Source organism: Sorex fumeus, unplaced genomic scaffold, assembly GCF_029834395.1.
Source record: "Sorex fumeus unplaced genomic scaffold, SorFum_2.1 ptg000002l, whole genome shotgun sequence".
NCBI lineage: Eukaryota > Metazoa > Chordata > Mammalia > Eulipotyphla > Soricidae > Sorex > Sorex fumeus.
In genome coordinates, this window is record NW_026606059.1 from 44,810,608 (window position 1) to 44,827,473 (window position 16,866).

Consider the following 16,866-nt stretch of genomic DNA (forward strand, 5'->3'; position numbering starts at 1 on the left):
CTGTATTTGCTCTGACTGTTCAGATCTGTTTCTTTCAGGCATGTTGCATTCAATTTTCTGATCCATCCTGCCACTCAGTATCTTTTAATTGGTCCACTTAGCTCATTTTTGTTGAGAGAGATTATTTATATGGGTTTTGTCCCATCTTTCTGAAGAATCTGTCCTCAGCAGGTGTATTTGAGGGGCTTGTCTTGTCTTATTTTTTATTGAATCACTTTCAGAGCAGTCATAAAGCCTGTCAGTTCAAGTCTCAGCCAGTCATACAATGATCAAACACCCGTCCCTTCACCAGTGCACATTTTCCACCACAAAGAACCCCAGTATACTCCCTTCCCACCCACACCCCGCCTGTGTGGCAGATTTCCACTTTACTCTCTCTCTCTCTCTCTACGTTGATAACATTCAATATTACAACAACAAGCCCTACATTTTTATTTGGGATATTACCCAACATTCAGACCTTCCAAAAAGACATCATTAGATAATTTGTTTTCTATTGCTGATTATGAAGAGTATATGATGTCGTGTGGCCACAATAGTGGCCACACGAATTTGGATATCTGATATTTTAGTAAATAAACCTAAAGGGATTACTGTCAAAGGCCCCTGGGTTCCGAGATTAGTTTGTGTGCCTCTGGGATCATGGTCAGTCAGAAGTTGGAGGAGACATTTGAGGGTGGCAACCCAGAGAATGGCGCGTGCCTTGTCTTAAAGTAGCCCGTTTAGTTGTTCTTGTAACCGTGGTTTTGAGTCTATGAAATTGTTGTCTGTGTTGTTCCTTCTGATATAAATGGGAGTCTATCTGGGTAAAGTATTTTTGGTGATGCATTTATTCCATTGAGTTATTTACTATTTCCACCACTGTCTTTGGGTCCTGAGGGTTTCATCAGATAAGTCAGCTGTAAATCTTAAGGATGCTCCATTATAGACAATTTCTTCCTTTGATCTTGCTGCTTTCAGAATTGTGTCTCTGTCTATGGTTTCTGTCATTCTGATCAGGATGTGTCTTGGAGTATTTTTATTTGGATTTATTCTAGCTAACCAATGGGGCCTTCTGAATCTGGTCGCATGTGCACTTCAGCTCTGGGAACGTCTTAGCAATGATGTCTTTGACAGTTTCTTCTTCATCAGAGTTTTCTTCCTGTCCCTCTGAGACTCCAATGATTCTTATGTTATTCTTCTTGGCTTCATCCCAATTTTCTCTTATCACCTGATGGTTCATTTTGAGGCTCTTTTCTATTTTCTGCATTTGTCTGGAGATTCTCTGCATCTCATCTTGGATCTCACTGATTCTGTCCTCAGCAGTTGTTACTCTGGTCTAAGTGAACCACTGAGTTTTTAAGTTCACCTACCAGGTTTTTCAGATCTGTTATTTTTGTTTGTATTTTTTTTTTGCATTTTCAACACCTCTACTCTCAAATCCTGTTGTATTTTATTGGCAGTGCAATACATTTTTTCTTTTAGCTCCCTATGTATCCTCTGCTGCTCCTTTCTAAATTCCTTGTCAGAGAGGTTGTCTAGCTCACCATTACTGGTTGGGTCTGGCCTAGTTTCTTCACTACCTAAGCTTGGTGGGCTTTTGTGTTGCTTTACTATTGTAACCTGTGTGGTTTAGATTTTTCACACTCACTGTTAATGTTGTTTTTGGTGTAATATTAATTCAGTTGGGGCTAATGAATTAGTGTCTTTGGAAATCAGGCTTCCCTAATGAAGGTTCCACCTAAGAGGGTCTAATTTATGGTTCTTATGGGATATGGAAGAAGAAAATAATTCACAGCCTCATTAGTTGCTGAGGCTCCAGACACCACCTCAACAGGGCCTGTATCTCGGTTGGGGGAGATGAGTGAATCCTTGAAAGTTGGCTCCTAGTGGTGCAGCCCACCTGAGTTCCAGTCCCTCGGATTTGAGCTTGAAAACTGGATCTGCTTGTGCCCAGCCACGTGGCTCCTGATGCCACCCTTACTGGACTGGTATCTGATTTGGGGGAGATCCAAGAGAACATTCTTAAGGTTAGCTTGTGGCTTACCTGCAGATCTGAACTAGAATCAGGTCCCTGATTCTGGATCTGTCTCTGTATATTCCATCCATCTGTGTGGAAAAGAGGCCCACTACCATGCCTTAGTTTCTGTCCATCACACAGCTGAAGGATATGGTTTTAAAATAATAGAGGTCTAAATAAAACGTCATAGTTTTCATCTTTAATGATCTTTTTTTGCTTTTTGTGTGAAACTGACAGTGCTCCGGGGTTACTCCTGGCTCTGTGCTCAGAAATTACTCCTGGTGGTGCTTGGGGGACCATATGGGATGCTGGGGTTAGGACCCAGATTGGCCACAAGCAAGGCGAATGTCCTACCCACTGTACAATTGCTTCAGGCCCCTTTAATGGCTTTTAAAAGATGAATTCTTATTTCCTATTTACTTTTTGTTTTCAAAAAGTTGATGTGCACAGTGCACATCAACCTGTCTTGCAGTATGTTTCTCACTGCATCCCACATAGAAACACTAAAAAATTTAATTTTGATTGTTGTCTTCATAGAAAAATAGCATGTTCTACCCTGGCAATGATTTGTCTGCAAAGAAGCACCATGTTCTTTCTGACCTCTGGCACAGTGGAAGAACTGTTGTTTTACTGAAGACATCTCTTCAATGTGACTTAGGAGTGTAATAATTAGTGACTAGAGAATAAAGTCCAGTTTTTTTTTCAGAATTTAAAAAAATCTTTATATAATTTTCACAAGAAGCCTATAAAGGTCAAGAGTTCCTTTACATTTAATACCAGTTGAAACAGTTCCTAGTGGTATTTTCCCCCATATTCATCTATGCCAACTACTGTGTTATAACTTAACAGTGAAGTGAAAATTCTCTGTTGGGAGGCACAGCTATAGAGGAAAAGAAATGCACTGGAGAAGAGAGAAAAGATCCTGCGTTCTAACTTTAGCAGCTGAGTGGAGTATGGAAGGACAGTTAAAACAAAAAGAGGGACTGGAACAATATAGTACAGTGGAGAGGGCATTTGCATTGCTCATGGCCAACCTGGTTCAATTCTGACATCCCATATGGTACCCATAACAATGCCAGGAGTAATTGCTGTGTGCAGAGCCAGGAGTAACCCCTGATCATCGCTGGGGGTGACTCAAAAAGCCAAGAAAAGAAAAAGAGAAAAAACTCCCAGACAGAGAAAGTGCACATGAGGCTATATGGAATGCAGAACCATATGTAGATGGTGATAAACTGCAAGAATGGTGGATTTTTGGAGAAATAGTGTGTGAAACGTGTCTGGGCATGAAGATGTAAGGTTGTATTTTATGTCAAGGATATAATATTCTATGTGGTTGACTATGTGCTGTAGTCAATAGAACAGAGCTGTGCAGTCAAAGCCTCTTGTGTTGGAACTACTACTACTACTACTACTACTACTACTACTACAACTATTACTACTTTGAGGAAGTACAGTTTCTCATGTAGAGTTAATTTGAATATTAGAGAAATTGTGTAAAGAATGTGGCTACAAGAATTCGCTTGGGGACATATGAACATAAAGAGTTCTACAAAATGAGGAGTTGCTGAAAATCCTTATGATGGTGTTGGGAAAAGAACTACATTGACTTTTGGAGCATGAACTTCAGATTGCGATAAAAGCAATCATTTTAAAGGGCATTGCCCTTTATTGGGCAATAATGAATCTGAGATTGGATTAGATTGAGGTGGAGAGGAGGAACCAGTGCAATATGTATTTATAAAATCAAAGCTACAGGAACTGTGGTTTATGGTAAGTGGGTGGCAGAAGACAGAGAAAGTTTAAGGAATATAGAGGGTTGAAAAATTGTTATCAGGTTTTTGCTTGGGTGATGGATTAAAAATAGTACCCAAATAAAGATGTAGACTATAAAAAGGAGGGACAGATTTTGTAGGAGAAAATTGATTTGTAACTTAGGTATGGGAAAATCCAAGATTAGAAAATGAAAATATAATCAAACTCCAAGGCTATTTATCAAGACTAGGTCAAATCTGGGTATTTGTAAATATAGTCAACAGTATATCATGGTAAAATAGAATTGAATTTAAAAGACCAGTCATGCAATCTATAATATCCAAATACATGTGCAATTTGGGCAACATTGCTAAGCCTTTCTGAGCTTCAAATTTCCTTACCCATAAAATAAGATAATTATAATTGCTTCTGCCACCTGCATTACCTTCAGTACAATGAAAATAATGGAGAGATTTTCAGGAGCCTGTTGTCTTTTTAGCACAGTTCCTTGTACTTCTGACCCATTTCTGTATGGGGTACTTTATTATTTCTGTATGGGGTAAGACTTCTCAGCTAGATTATTTTGAGTCATGAATGTCCCTATGTTTTGGAAAGGCAGGTGCAGGATTCCAGTCTCCTGGATGCCTTCCATGAGAGGACTCAGTGTTATTGGAGCAGATTCTACACTTTTTTGTAAGAACACAATATTTTCTGTTATCTTCCTATGGCAAAAGAAAATGAAGACAATTCCCAATCATTAACAAGAACTTGTACTATTGGAAAGAAACAGAATAAAAAGATCGATTTCATTGGAAGCAAGAGAATCATTGCTAGATTTTTTTGACCTTTTTCTGAGCCAAACTCAGCTGTGTTCAGGGAGTTCATCAGGTTCTGTGCTCAGAGATCACTCCTGGAATTTCTCAGGTGATCATATATAGTGCTGGGGACCAAACTGGGTCAGTCAAGTGTGAGGTATGCACCTGAGCCCCACACTCAGTATACTATTTCTTCAGCATCCACTGATATTTTTTTCAAGTTTTATTGAGAAGTAACAGGAGCATTATGTTAAAAAATTAGAAAATAATAGTATGGATGCTTGAAAAGATGACAGGCAGGGCAAATGTGAGGCAGTGGAAGGGATGGAGTTTAAGCAGTATTCTGATTTCCATTTCTTATATCAGAAGCTAGATAATCTTTAAGAAAAGTAGTAGTGACCATAGTATTGCAACAATCTATTTGTGTACTCTTTTCCCACATATGACTGGTAGATATATATTATTGCCATCCCACCACCAATCACTTGATCACTTGACTTCCCGTTAATCGTCGATTTGCTCAAGCGGGCACCAGTAACGTCTCCATTTGTCCCTGTCGCTTGCTAGTGTAGCCCAATGGCATCTGTTTGCTCTAGGAACACGAAGAGCCTCAAACCGATCATTCATGATCTTGATGAAGAGGTCTGACCATCTGGTAGGTGGGCGGCCATGTGGTCTTTTGACATTCCGTGGAATCCGGTCGGTAACAGCTCTGGTCCAGCGGCCACCTTTTTAAATCTCATTATGTGACCAGCCCATCTGATTTTTGATGCCTTGGCAAACGAGTCAGCATCCCTGATTCTTGATTGTCGACAGAGGTTGGAACTCCGGATTCTTTCTCTCATTTGAGTGAAACGTGATATTCCAAGCATAGCTCTTTCAATTCCTCTTTGGGAGACCCGAATAGCGTTCTCATCCTGTTTGTGTACAGCCCAGGTCTCTGAGGCGTATGTTAATGCAGGAAGAACAGTGGAATCAAAGAGATGTGCCCAGAGCCGGAGGTTCTTCGTCCTCTTAGCTATTTCTTCAACGCTCTTTAAGGCATTCCAAGCTGCTCCCTTCCTCCTGCGCAGCTCAGGTGCCAGGTCATTTGTCATGTTAACTTCTCGACCTAGGTACACATAGCTGTTGCATTCAGAGATGGTCATTCCGTTGAGAGCAAATGGGGCGTCAGGAATGAGGCTGTTTCTCATAAACATTGTCTTCGTAAGATTCAGCAGTAGTCCGACCTTTCCACAGTCACGGTCAAAGTCGGCCAGCATTTGTGCCGCTTGACTGATGTTTGGTGTTATTAAAACAATGTCATCAGCAAAGCGGAGGTGGTGTAGTTGCCGACCATCTATATTCACTCCCATTCCTTCCCATTCCAGTCGTCGCATGATGTTCTCGAGGGTGGAACTGAAGAGTTTCGGTGAAATGGTATCACCCTGCCAAACCCCTCTCTTGACATCAATGATTACTTCTTTGTAGAATGATAAGATCCTGGTAGTGAATTCGTAATACAGCTCACGGAGGATCGTGATGTATTGAGTTTGTACGCCCTGATTGGCTAGGGCTTCAATGACCGCTTCCGTCTCAACAGAATCAAAGGCCTTCTTTAAATCAATGATCGTTAGACAGAGCGGCATCTTGAACTCCCGAGAAACCTCAATGAGCTTGGTTATCGTGTGGATATGGTCGATGGTGCTGAATCCTTTGCAGAACCCAGCTTGCTCACATGGTTGTCCTTCATCTAGTGTTCTGCCAATCCTATTTAGGATGACTCGAGTGAACAACTTGTAGATGACAGACAATAGGCAGATGGGGCGATAGTTGCCAATGTCGTGGATGTCTCTCTTCTTGTACAGTAGTACAGTCCTGCTGGTTTTCTACTGGGATGAAATCATGCATTCAGACAGGTAGCGTGTGAAGAGCCAAGCCAGCGTATTGATGAGTACTGATGGCAGGTTCTTTAGGTGTTCAGGTCTGACCTTGTCTGGGCCAGGTGCTGTTCATTTCTGTACTGACAAAATGGCATGTCAGATTTCGGAAGGGAGAACTTTGGGAACGACATATCCATCCTGTGGAATTTGGTATGTCAGCAAGTGGACATGGGTATCGAAGAGATTTGAGTAGAAGTCATGGATAATCTTCTCCATTGCCATTCTGGAAGATGTGATGGATCCATCAGGACGTCGGAGGGCAGTCATCTTGGTCTTGTAGTTGGCGAAGGACAGGCGGGCATTACAAATACTTTTTCCAGCTTCTGCCGCATCTACCAGCACTTTTGCTCTTCTCTCTTTGAGGTCTTCCTTGATCTCATCTCTGCACTGCTTTGCGATTTTGGACGTTCACTTGCGGTTGCCTGAGGCATGAACCAAACCACGTTGGCAAATAAGCTCAAGAGTTTTCGAAGACAGGCGTTATTTTGTGCCTATCTCTCCCTGGTCTTCCTCGCACAATCATGAAGGTGCTGAACCAGTCAATCGTATTCCTCGTCAATGTTGTCAACAATGGCATCTTCCCATGTTGCTGCAATAGTGCCAAAGAGCTTCCAGTTGGTGGTCGTTCTGGGAGTTCTCTTTTTAAACTTTGCAGTCCTTTCTCCCCGCTCTGTGAAGTAGAATTTTGCACAAAGGAGACAGTGGTCCAATCCCGTTTGGAATTTTGGGACAACAGCGACATTGGTCAGGCAAAACCCTCGAATGAATATGATGTGGTCTATTTCATTGTGGAATCGTCCACTGGGAGACTCCCAAGTCCAACCTTTAGATTCGGCCTTCTGGAATCTTGAGTTACCATGGATGGTCTTGGTCAACATGATGAACTCAGACAGTCTCTCACCCTGTTCGTTCCATTCTAGGCCATGGGTCCCGATGTGAAGTTCTTCAGCTGATCTTCTTGGTCCTATTTTGGCATTAAAATCACCCACAATGATCTTGTAGAAGGTGTGGTCTTCTTTATAGAACTTCTCCAGCTCCATGTAGAACTTCTCAATTTCTCCTTCATCATAATTAGATGTTGGTGCGTAGACAACGAAGATAGAAACTGCCGGCAGTGAACCACATCTATTCCAATGTAAACATCCAATTTGGGTTGTTAGGCATTCGAATGAATCAATGCTCATGGCCAAGTTTGTGTTGACAAGGACACGGATGCCTCCGACACCTTTTTTATCGCATGTTCCGAGGAACAATTCTTCTCTCTTCTCCAGTGTCGAAAACGGCATGATGAGATTGGTGCCTTCTTGTCTCGGTCAGACCAATGATGTCGTACTTGATCTTTCGCGCTTGTACCATCAGGTCCTCGATGGATGCATCTGATGCTAGCGTACATGCATTGAAAGTACAGACGATCATTTTTATATTCCTTCGTTGTGGCCTAGTTCGGCCTTGAGATTTTATCGGCTCTGGCCGAGACTCATGCTAACTGAAGCCCCACAGGACAAGATAAGTGGAACTCTCTGAGACCTTGGACTCCAGGCTCAACGGGCCCAGGCACAGAGATTTTCTGCTTGCTCCCACCAACCACAGGTGTGGAAGGGATTATAATCAGGAGCCCCACCCTACCCTGCCCTGTCTGCTTCCATCAACTACCAGAGACCCAGGGATTGGATTGCGCACAGAAGACTCACCCTACCCCTACCAGGACCAGATAAATACCTCAGTGGCAGACCTCCACTACCGACTCTACCTCCACTACCCAGCCGCTGCCACACTCCTTTCCGGACCCGAGCGGCCGCTTTTGACACATTAAAAGACACTAAATACCCATCTTCCGGAATTGCCATACCATATTTGATAGGGTTCAAATATGGTAACACCTATGAGGGCGATTAGAGGTCACCCCAAAAGCCTCTATCCCTCTCGGAAAGCCTGGCAAGCTACCGAGAGTGTTCCGCCCACACGGCCGAGCCTCGCAAGCTATTCGTTGTGTATTTGATATGCCAAAACCAGTAATTCCAATGGGTCTCATTCACCTGACCCTGAAGGCTTCACCCACCACCAATAAGTGGACAAAAGTTAGGGACAAAATGTCTCTAAATCACAGACCTAGATGAATGTGGATCCAGGATATAAACCTACCATAACTTGATGTAATTCTAAATTTTTAATTTTTCTCATTTCATATTGTTTTCTACAACAAAGTACAATTTAAGGATCCCTGTAAGAAATGTGTTTTCTCTAATAAAATGAACTTTAAGATGACACTCAAGAGGGTTCCCTTGGGTCTTGAGATGATGTAATATTTTGTCTTTCAGTGAAAGTGATGTTATAATTCACAAGTTTGCCTTTCAATTAACTGAGAACTGTGGTTCTTAATGTTATTTCTGTGTAATCTGATTTCAGCCGCAGGTTAATGGACCCATGGGAAGTTAGTGGTACTTGGGTTTCAAAAGCATTCAGCATTCTAAAGCACATTGGTTGTTTATGAAATCACCCAGGGTTTCTTTTGTTTGTTTGTTTGTTTTTACTCTTCCCTTTTTTTTTTTTTGAGACAACCTAGAGAAGAAGACAAAATCAGATTCACTTTTAGGTCATTGAAATTTGCTGAATCTCTCCGTCAATCAACTTCCTGTCTCACTAATTACTAAAAACTACACACTCAGAGTCAGAACCAGCTTGCCACACATTATTAAATAAAAATACTTACTGAGTACCTAGTATGCCCATAATGCTATGGTAGTACTTCTAGAAATTCACATATGGATCAAGTTTGCTGAATAGTAAAAGTTCCATTTGGTTAGAATAATTATCAAAGTCTCTGAGCTGGTTTTCTTATTTTCAGTATTCATGTGCACTATCATGGGGATTATATTTGTTCAACTGTCTGTTCAAATAATATAGATTATCTAGAAATTATCAGGTACTCTCCTCATAACTCTCTCTGAAGATTTCAACTTTTAAGAGCTTATGGTCTTAAGGGATATAGAAAAATGCATAAACAGAAAACAGTTGATAGAAATGTGTTAATAACAGGGAACAATATAAGAGGGAATAAGAATACCTGGTTGTCTTGCTTTCTCAGGATAGAGGCATCAAGCAAATATTTCTGAAAGATTTTAGGGTGATTCTTTGTCTGTACTGGAGTGTAAACTGGAGTCACCCTGAATTGGCAAAGAGGTGAGGTAGGTGTGCTATTTCAGTTATAAGTACCAACATGAGTAGATACAGAGCAGAAAAAAAGAGGAATTATGATGTTTTTAATGTGCATTGAGCAGAATTCAGACAAAAATTAAATCAGAGTGGGTAGGAAGTGTAGAAAAAGGAAGCTGTGTGGAGTACAAAGGGTGCCATAAGCCTGCTAGAGAATGAACATTATTCTTTGACAATGTAGAGGTTATGAGAAAGAGTCATTTGACTTGCACATTAGGTAAGTTACTTAGCTTCATTATTTAGACATGATTTGAGCATTAATGACATTGAGGTTGGAACAATTAGCCCAAGACTTGGTCAGAGATTCTGTGGAAACGTAAAGATGTAGAGATGGGAGACAAACATAAAGGAGAGTGGGGAAGAAATCCCCCATTATACTTAATTGCTGATATAAGGTTAATCATCTATCTGCAGTTATTTGACTTTTAGAAAAATACAAAGTAATAAGTCAACTCCAGCTGCCTAAACCTAGATTTTTACCTCTTTGGAAGTAGTGACACATAACCTAATGAGGTATTTTTAAATGGGAACTTAGATCAAAGCCATTCTACTCAAGATTTTATAAATGTAACAATATTTGAAGAAGAAAGGCTTGAGAGGCTAATAGTGCAATATTCTTTGTGAGCCTTTAAGTGATATGGAATCCAGTAGGTCATGGGAAATTTTCCGTAAATGATGGCAAGCAAATGTGGGCTTTTATTTTAATGAGAACCAGAACTTCATTTTTATAGGTGTATTAATTATGCTTTGCTGATTAAATATTTAATTTTCTTTAGAAAGAAAAAATTTCTGAGTTCCTTAAAGACTTGAGGAATTTTAAAGATCAGTGACCTTTTCCTTGGTGTTTCACTTGTGAAATGGCCTCAGAGATGTACAGACACTACAGAAGGTAGACTTTCCGACAAATGTTTTAAAGCAGGGAAAGTCTTTGCTCTGAAGAGAGATGTTTCCATTTTCTGAAAATCACGCCCAAGATTTTGTACTGCAAATGCGTGAGCAGAAGAGGAGGGGTATGTTTTTGGATGCTAGCCGAGATGGCTTGAAACACCTACTTTGTTAAACAGCTGCACACGTTTGGGGAAATAAGTTAATCTTTTCAGTGTCTTGTCTTATCTATGAGAATGGGACTGATTGTGTGCCTCCAGGACAACTACCAGGCTCACATCACAGTGCTCGTTCCTCACTACCCTAACACATGATTTTGTTTTCTGCATTATGAGAAGAACAGGTCCTTCCTTGCCTCTGATGCAGGTGAACAGGAGGAATGGCCTAGTGTTGAGTAGGGGTGGGGTATGTTTGCCCTCGGACACAAAACAAGTTGACAGCTGAGCAGGTTCAAGATTTGGATGTCATAGGCCCCGCATCTATTCCATTATGCCACATTTTTGTCACTGAGATACCAGGGTGTATTTTTTACAACAGTAACTCTCGAAAGTGAAAGATTACTCTTGTTTTTTTAAATCTTTAATTTAATCTAATCTCCCTTCCATACGTGTGCTTGGTATTGAGACTCTCATTTGGAACCTTTACTCAGAAGCTTCCACCTCCATATGCATCCATATTCCTCAGGACTCTCATTCCTGTGTGCCTTGGCAACACGCTGTTTCAGCGGCACCCACCTAAATGAGTGGTGTTTTCTCTCAAGGTGCTGAGTTTTGGGGTGCAAGGGCTTTGTCTGATTCCCATCTATAGTCTCTCCTGACACTCTGCTCCCACTTGTCCCTAACAGGCACTCAGCAAATGCAAGTTTTAAGCTGATTAAAAAGAAAATCGACAAATATCAGCTCTGCCACTTGCCTACTACAGTCTTTGCCTGACACAGTATTTCAAATGGCAGAAATAAAACTATTAAAGCACAGTCATACATGAAGGGCAACTCATACAGTATGTACAAGAAAAATTCTGACTTCTCAACCTCGTCCAGAAAGCTGTTGAGGCATTGAGTTTCTACAGGCTTCTTAGCATCTTTCCCTCTAACTTAGAAACCGCTGCCAGACTAGATCAGCTTTGGAGCTCAACACACTATGACCTCTGTGTAAAACGACAAAAATTGGGCCTTGGGGAGCATGTTGGGAAGCCATAATCAGGCTCACCAAGAATTTTATGTGTCTAATTCTTCCCATGGGTCATGAGAGAGCTGTTTCTCGGCTGAAACCTGGAGGAACTGATGCACAACTTCCTGTTGCTTGTTTCTCCACTACACAACCCTTTGTAAAATGTCTCCTGACTTGCTGAGTCATCGCATGAAGGAAAGCTGCCTTGGAGAGACAACAGGACTTTGCATGAGTAAGCACTCACCCTTTGCTGTGTTACACTGTTTAGCTTCAGGGGTGTTTGTTACTTAATTATATTAATTTACTCATTAAGAGACCTATTTAGTAAGCATTTATTATTGTTGACTTTAATACAAGGTTGCTAGGATAAATGACAAGAAAGGCCCTTATGAGGCCAGTTTTAATTTAGTTAACTAATAATAGAGAAGTAAACAGACAATTAACAATACAATGTGATATTTACTAAGATACAGTTTGTTCCGGGAGAATGGAGGAGGATCATTTAACACAGACTGGAGTCAGTTTTCTTAGAAAAAGTTATATCTAATCAGAAAAATTGAATGGAACATAGGGAAAATTCATGGTAGTTTTGATGATTAGGTAGTAAACAGTATGTGAAACTCATGGTCACTTGATCACTTGATCACTTGACATCCTGTTACTCATAGATTTGCTCGAGCAGGCGCCAGTATCATCTCCATTTGTCCCTGTCACGTGCTAGTGGAGCCCAATGGCGTCTGCTCATTCTAGGAACATGAAGAGCCTCAAACTGATCATTCAGGGTCTTGACGAAGAAGTCTGACCATCTCTTAGGTGGGCAGCCACACAATCTTTTGGCGTCCCTTGGAATCCAGTCAGAAATATCTCTAGTCCAGCGGTCGTCTTCAAATCTTATTACATGCCCAGCCCTTCTGATATTCGATGCCTTGGTAAACGAGACAGAGTCCCAATTCTTGACCATTGATGGAGGTCGAAACTCCAGATTCTTTCTCTCATTTGAGTGAAATGTGATACTTCAAGCATAGCTCTTTCGATTCCTCTTTGGGAGACTCAAATAACGTTCTCATCCTGTTTTCATAGGGCCCAGGTCTCTGAGGTGTATGTTAATGCAGGAAGAATAGTGTAATTGAAGAGATGTGCCCGGAGCTGGAGGTTCTTCATCCTCTTAGCTATTTCTTCGACCATCTTTAAGGCATTTCAAGCAACTCTCTTCCTCCTGCGCAACTCAGATTCCAGGTCATTCGTCATGTTGATTTCTCGACCTAGGAATACATAACTGTTGCATTCGGAGATGGTCGTTCCATTGAGAGCGAATGGAACGTCAGGAACGAGACTGTTTCTCATAAACATTGTCTTTGTGAGATTCAGCTGGAGTTCGACCTTTCCACACTCATGGTCGAAGTCGGCCAGCATTTGTGCTGTTTGGCTGATGTTTGGTGTTATTAGAACGATGTCATCAGCAAAGCGGAGGTGGTGTAGTTGCCAACAGTCTATCTTCACTCCCATTCCTCCCCATTCCAGTTGTCTCATGACGTTCTCGAGGGTGGCACTGAAGAGTTTCGGTGAAATGGTATCACCCTGTCGAACCCCTCTGTGATGTCAATGATCACCTCCATGTAGAATGGTGAGATCCTGGTAGTGAATCTGCAATACAGCTCATGGAGGATCCTGATGTATTGAGTTTGAATGCCCTGATTGGCTAGGGCTTCGTTGACCACTTCTATCTCAACAGAATCAAAGGCCTTCTTTAAGTCAATGATCGTTAGACAGAGCGGCATCTTGAACTCCCAAGAAACCTCAATGAGCTTGGTTATCATGTGGATATGGTCGATTGTGCTGAATCCTTTGTGGAACCCAGCTTGCTTGCATGGTTGTCCTTCATCTTGTGTTCTGCCAATCCTATTCAGGATGACTTGAGTGAACAGCTAGTAGATAACAGACAATTGAAACTCATGGCAGTCATAATAATTTTTAATATTTAATTTTGCATGTACTTTTACCTAGATATAGCCATCAGCTTCTGAGAATAATGCAAAGTCCATAGCACACAAAATTTTCTATCTGTTCTGGGCCCATTTTACCTAGAATCCTAAAACATCCAGATGATTTTCAAAAGAGTCATAATATATTTTATGAACTTCACAGACAGGACAAACTAGGCAAGAGTTATTTTATTTTGTAATTTAGAGCATATGTCTTAGAGTCATAACATTATAAAGGCATGGACGATTTGGACGAGAGACCAAAGGATTAAAAAAATTAGAAATCTTCTTGGCATACAAGTTCCCTGGAAACGGATCTTAAAAATAATGGTGAAAGTGAAGCCTCCACTAGGCACCATTTGATAGAAGATGAGAAATCCAAACTCAGAACCCAGTGTCTGGAATTTATGAAGGAAATGTCAGATTGTTAGATCCTCTTCTTCACAGGAAAGGAGGCAAGGAAATGAAGGAAAATGAGCACAATTCCTTTAGAGATGTCACTATCTTTTCAAATGCCAGATCATAGTTGGTAAGTCTTAAGTGGAGTCATTCCAAGAGATGTGAAGTGTTTGCTCTCTAAAATTGAGACCTAATGGCTAACCAAGATATGTATAGAACAGAGGATGGTTGATGTGGCATTGTTGGGAAAGAAGCTGGAAAAATATCAATGTGGAACACTCAGTGTCCTAGAAAAAAGGATATGGTCAATTTTCCCATGAATCAGTGTGTACTTCCTTGAAGTTAGAAAAGCCAGGGTGATGATACTCCATTATTCTGGGGTGGGGTGCCATCAGTGAGAACCCTGGTTCTTAAAGTTTGAATTGCTTCCAGCTGGGTTGAGAGAAACCCCAAGGGGTGTTTTCAGTTATAGAATTTCTAAGGAACCTAAAATTACCTATGTTTCTCTCACGTTGAGAGTTATGAGAGCTGATGATAATGTCACCCAAATAGTTTTCTATTCTCTGAATTCTCTTTCAATGCCCCAGACTTCAGTTTTGGACCGGTGAGAATCTTTCAGAAGTAGGGGCACTGTTGAAATTTAAACATATTGAGAAATAAGACTGCAATTCCCAAACACCTTCCATCTGAAAAATATTGAAATTAGGGAAAGGGGGAAGAGAATACAAAATATGGTTTATATTTTTGGCTGGGCACTAGATTACTATGTCAAGACAATATTTGTAACTTAAAAATGACTACGGAACTCCTAATTACCCAACGGCTACTGAATTTGCCTTGGATTTGCCTTATTTTAATCTAGGGGCAAGAAGAGTTTTCCACATGTAACAAATTTAAAAATTTTTTAAAAAGTGGTGGAAGTGGTGGTAGAAACAAATAGAGGTGCATTTTATTTACTTCACAGGCTGTATTTTGTTCAACCTACATTTTTTGAAAGAAGTTTTAAGCATCTCTTTGAAACTTTGTGAAAGAGATACTTAAAAATTGCTTAGAAGTAAGAAATGGTAAATAGATATCAATGGTATAATGCTTGGTATTATGTGCTTAATATGTGAAAAGTGTCCCTTGTATTATCTGTAGTATCAACTCTTATTTCTTCCTGTTCTTTCTCTTCCAGAGCTTTGTCTGGTCATCCTAAAATTCTCAACCAAATGTCCTCTTAGAAACAGAATATTCAGGCACAGCAGGGCAGTGAAATCATGTGTGTGTGACTCTTCCACTGATCACCTGCATCCTTGACCATTTTAAGTTTCTGAGTCATGTCTTATTTGCTACTGCCTGAATTGAACTGACAGAATTTGGTTGCCTAAATATTTTCTCTTATCACATATGAATCAAAAAGCAAACACACATACACATACATACACATGCCTTAAATTATCTTCTCTCCAAATTATAAGTCAACTCTTAAAATTTAGAAGAAGAAAGCCCTTGAGCCAGAGAAATAGTAAAGGAGGTCACATTCATTCCTTGCATGCAGCTCACTGGAATTCAATTGCCCGGTATCTATGTGGTCCCAAGAGCCCTGCAAGGAGTAATCTATGAGCACAGATCCAGGAGTAAGCCCTGAGTTCTGCCAGCTGTGATGCTAAAAACCACCACCAATAACAAAAACTTAGGAAGAAATATATATTTAAATTTTAATAGATATTTCAAGTCTATTTAAAGTTACAAAGATAAATAGCTTCTTCATTTCTTCTTTTACCATTCTTTTCTCAGATTTTTCTAAAGTAACTGTCATCTCTCTGCCTGAAACACTCCTCATCTACTTATGTCACCTATATATTGTTCAGCTGGATGAAGACCCAGTCATTAGCCAAAATCCTGACAAGATACACAGAATTTTCTCTAGTACACTAGAAATCCACAGTCAATCCTCAGAGGTTGGAGCATGTGATAGCTTAAGAGAGAAAGAAAGGAGGTCATGAGCATCCAACCAGTTTAAGTTCTTGGTACTCTTTCCTTTCTCTAGAATGTGACCACGTGGCTGTTGTGTATTTTTCTTCTTAGGGTAAGTTTATCCCTAAAACACTGTCCTGGAAATGGCTAGTTGAAAGAAAGCTACAGAGTTTCTTCCAACTGTGGTTCCTCTTAAGTGAGAAAGAGTAAGTATGGAAGAATCCTTTTATCTTTGACCTTATTGGTAATTAGTCCCTCTTATAGTATATGGCCAAGTTATATTATTTCTTCTACCATATTTTCTAAGAGCAAAATATTGTCAATTATTTTACCAATCCAATGATTAAAATACTTGTTCTTCTGAGTTTGTGCCTGATAAAAAGCCATGATCCATCCTTGTCACTGAACACACAGCTACTTAATAATTGAAAACTGGTAAACATTCAGAAACCAATGGAAACTGAAAACTTAATGCATAAATTGCATTGAAGAATTAGTAAACCTTGCCATTCTCAGAAATTATGCTTTCTTGCCATCAACTGGAGGAAAGGAACTAAATTATAACTTAAGTCAGCTGTCATATACCATGTATATGTATACATATACCACGTATGTGTATATATTTATATTATAAATGAATAATAATTTCTGCCTTATTATGGAGGTCAAGGACAAATATGTCTGCAAGATTTTCCCAGAGGCAAGAAGAAGGAAAACAGAATATATTCAGAGATAGAAAATGAATTTTTATTTTATTACAAATGGCAAACT